Source organism: Phalaenopsis equestris, unplaced genomic scaffold (assembly GCF_001263595.1).
Source record: "Phalaenopsis equestris unplaced genomic scaffold, ASM126359v1 Scaffold000223, whole genome shotgun sequence".
Taxonomy (NCBI): Eukaryota; Viridiplantae; Streptophyta; class Magnoliopsida; order Asparagales; family Orchidaceae; genus Phalaenopsis; species Phalaenopsis equestris.
Window position 1 is genome coordinate 1,901,772 of NW_018164665.1, and position 4,985 is coordinate 1,906,756.

Sequence of the window (4,985 nt, forward strand, 5' to 3'; positions counted from 1 at the left end):
TCAGTCTCTATGGCCTACGGATGTTATCGTAGCTTCTTATTATGGCCTATATGGCGAACTGATATCATTACACCCCTTCACTATAGCCCTTATAGCCACTTAATGCTAATTCAACTCACCACCATGACCTACATGGCCAACTACTATCATTTCAACCTTCCATTATAGCATTTATGGCCAACAAATGCTTACGAAGCTACCAGCAATAGCCTATATGACCAATTACTATTGTGACTTTCAACCATTGCCTATATGTCAAGATGAGGTTATTATAACCACCTTCTATAATATTTGTGACTAACCATTATTTTCATAAATAACAATAAAAGCCATTGCAACTATCACTATTATTGTCAAGAACTACATTTGTTATAACCCACATAAGATTATGAAAGTCAAACCACTATTGTACTTCCACAATTTCATCTTTCCTAATTCATGATAAGAGTGGACCTATGTACTCACAATTAATAGGGGATTTCTTTGATTGGGTCAGACCAAATGATTTTTTCCCCTCCAGAGTTTTCTACGTAAAAAATGGGTCGTCTCCTCCTATTTTTCTCTATTATGCGTCTGTTGAATTTTCATACAAGACTAAGACGCTAATTTATTACTCCACGATAGCGAATCTTTTGGCACACAACAACAATTAATATCTTCGCTAACATAAATTTTTATGCTTATACTAATTATATACCTAGATGCACATTTTGAAAGTTGACAAGACTGATACAATCATGCAAGTAGGTTCAGGGTTAGGGTTAGGATTATTCAGACCATAATTACGCACTCATACCTGCATGATAAATAACGAACATCACATCCAAGCATGCACATAAGACAAAATGTTGATGACTTGTGGAGGTTTCTTGATTTGCAATGTAAGCAACACATTTCATTCCTCATGCTTTTGATTAAGGATCCAACCAAAGGGACATGATTTAATGATGGTAGTTGGAAAAGAAGAAGAAACCATTTACTAAAAGGAGAAGATTGCAGTTGTTAAAGTTGAGCCAAAAAAATATAAAAGTTTTCTTTCAATTACATTCATACCATAAAATTCCTAAGTATTTACATATCTAACTCCATACATAACACTCAAATACTTAATTTTACACTAAAATATCACTATTTCTATCTATTTTAAAGTGAAATATGAACTTTCCATACATGCTATAGGAAGTCAAAAGGTTGTAAATGTAAATACCAAACTTGAATGTCTGTTGTGTAAATACATATGTGCTACTTATGCAAAATTTTCATTTATTGATTTATTTTTTGGGTTAAGACTGCAAATTCAAAAACTATGTGCCATTTTACTGGTTTATACCATAAATACTTTGTATTTTATGAAAGAAATAGATTAAAAAAAATTTAATTATTATTTTCCAAAAGTAAGAAGAATTAAAAGAGTAGTTTGTTATGTTGAGTTGTGATCATGACAACTAGGGGTTTATTGAGACGAGCTGCTCTTTAATGAGCTCACAAGTGAGCTCTATTAGCTTATCATTAGTTATTTCGATGTATTTTCTAATGAGATAATGTTGTATCATCCTCCTCTGGCCACCAATATCTTCTTCGGTGAGTTCACGAAAAAATTGAAATTTTAATTCGAGCTCGTGAGTTTACTATTATCACTACGAGCCGAGTTTGAGCTCATAATTTGAAAAATAAGCCGAGCTCGAGCTTAACATGGCTCGAGCTCCACTCAACTTGTTTACACCCCTAATCACAACTATTTTAAGAGTTTGGAAGAGGGAAGAAAGACTTTCGTCAACATAGATATTCTTCGAGTTTGGGTCCCACCTTTGGCTTAATACTATATATATATATAAGCACTCAAATTTTTAACATCACATAAAAAATATCATTAATTTTCTTTTTAAAATAAACTTATCACTAGTCTCAAAAATATATTGAAATCACTTAGCTACCGCACATAGTCACATCACAACACACCTAGTACAAAGATATTAAGAAAATATAGGGCTCATCTGACATCAACAAATTTCCAACATCCTAAACGAATCTTGAGGCATGACGCACATCTCAAGATAATATTTTGAGTATGAAACATTCAAACTCTGGTCAAAATTCATCCAGAACTTTAATTTCAATAAACTTAAGTCAAACAGACCGGCTCGACGAGACGGACCCAATAGTACTAAAACTAGTCCAATAGAAACCAAATCAACTCCTAATCAAGTCATTAAACTACATTTGAAAGCTTTCCAACCACATATTTAAAAGGTCAAACAGATGTTGAATCTGATAAGTTTATAGTTGAATCAAGCGCCTCGACAAGATGAATTTAACGAGCTTAATATAGCTCAATTTGGATATCGTTAAAGCACTCAAATTTCCATCAAATGCCGTCTAATCGAATGAATCTCTCTGGGTCGTCTGATCAGAGTGATTCATATTTATTCATTAATTGCAATTAGTACTTTATAAATAAAGTCCTACCCCTCTCTTCAAAAGGTAGAGAACTTGAAGTCTAAAGAAGACCGAATCTTTGAAAATAGTTGAAGTTGCCTCCTACTCTGTAGTTGTCGACCACCACTAACTACTGTTGACCATCACTCGTCGGTTGTCGTCGATCACTTTCAGCCGCTGCCCACTCCTTATGACGGAGCATCGTGCGAAGCAACAACCGGCGACGAGAAGTCACGTAGCAACCTCAAAGTGAAACATCATTCTGAACACCAGGTTGACCCCAAAGACGATGCAATAATCATCCTGAAGACGGTGTAACAACGCACCCAAAAGACAATGTAACATCCTATCTCAAAAATGGGGTAACAACGCACCTCACATACGCTCGTGCCGCTCTTGATTCCGGCCCTCACGGCCTATGAACGTCAATACTACTCACCACTATGGCCTACAGGACGAACTATAACCTACGTTGTCCACAACTCGTGCAGCTCCTAAGTTTAGCCCTTACGACCCGCAGATGTCATCGCTGCTGCCCACAATAGCCCATACAACCTACGTGTCCACTTCTCTTACTATAGATAATCGGTGCTCCTGAAGCAACCATCTAAGACCCCCTTGGCCAACTACTGTCATGTTTATTAAATATAACTGCTACGACAAGTTGACGTTACAACCACCGTCCACAACAGTCACAACACATTACTACCTCTGTGACAATCGATTATGACTCTTGCAGCCTACTGTCTTTAAGAAGTATAACTAGATTACAGATAAACGATTTTATAATTTATTCTTTCCTAATTCAGGAGAAGAGTGAACCAGTGTACTCACCATTCATAGTGGATTATTTCAACTGGGTCAATCCCTGTAATTTTTTCCCCTCTCAAATATTTTTCATGTAAAAAATTGAGGCGTCTTCTCCTGCTTACATCTCTTTAATCATCTAAATGTGTGTTGAATTCTAGTACAACATCAAGACGATAATCTATCATTCCTCCATCATATATTTTCTAGCACGTATCAAAGGCCTTAGATGCCAAGCATTTTAAACTTAAATACTTTTAAAATATTAATGCAATATATATGTTTTTTTAGGGGCCATGTGAATGAGAATCCCTCTGGACAGATAAGCAGACCAACATGTCACGGACAAATAGTCCCACATCAGCTAGGTGTAGGGCCGAAAAGCAGTATTTAAGTCCTGGGCTGCCCACCACCCATAAGGGCTCTTTTGGGAGGTGACAAGTGGTATCAGAGCAGACTACTGCCTGCCAGGTGTGTGGACTCTCCATGGTCCAGTGGGCCCCTCGGTGGAGCCGATCCGTGACGAGGGCGTCACGTGATTGGGTGGAGGAGAATGTCACGGACAAATAGTCTCACATTGGCTAGGTGTAGGGCCGAAAAGCAGTATTTAAGTCCTGGGCTGCCCACCACCCATAAGGGCTCTTTTGGGAGGTGACAAGTGGTATCAGAGCAGATTACTGCCTGCCAGGTGTGTGGACTCTCCATGGTCCAGTGGGAGTCACGTGATTGGGTGGAGGAGAATGTCACGGACAAATAGTCCCACATCAGCTATATGTAGGGCCGAAAAGCAGTATTTAAGTCCTGGGCTGCCCACCACCCACAATGGCTCTTTTGGGAGGTGACAAACAGCTCTTCAAAATGCAATAAAGATAGCTAATCTAGTCCAGAAATGCATTTATTTTTTTTTATCACCCTTAAAGACTATAGAGATAAATATGAAATATTAATATTTAATTTGATGCAAATAAATTAAAAATATATTTTCAAAAAATGCTGAAATTCTTTCCTCAATTTATTTTTATTAATTTTTAAATTAATCAATTTATAAAATACACTACAAGCTATCATTGTTGTAGCCATAAAATGCCACCAAACACCATAATTAATCATTGCCATCTATCCCCAGACGTCTGATCACCGACCGTCACGTCGCCCATCGATGAGATGTATGACGACATGGAGGTCGGTTGTTGGCCGTTCGGACATGATATATCCGAACAGAATATTTTCTCGTGCGCAACTGCACACACGGACGTGTTTAACTAAGTTATAGTAAGATTCAGAAAATCAAACTGATCAAACGACTTTTCAAATCAAATTAAGTTAAATCATAGTTTAAAAATATATATATTTTTAGCTTAAATAACATACATTAAAAAGAATAGAAAATAATATTTATTAAATTTTATAGTTTTTGACATGTGAAATAGAAAATATTAAAGTTAATATTTAAGGCGTGTTTTTATTTATATAAATATTTATTGATTCAATATATGAAGAAATTAGCAAAATTAAATTTCCAAAATTTTAACTTAAAAATCATTTTTACAAAAGGAATATCGAAGCATTAATTAAAACCCAAAAAATAAAATTAATAAAAACTAAAAGAAATTGAATTAAAAAATTGTTTATAAAATTAAATGATTTGATGCAAATTAAGAAATTTCAATTTTGTTCATAGCTCATTCTATTCGATTTCGAACCGAACCGGTATGAATTTGAATCGAGCCCGATCCTACACG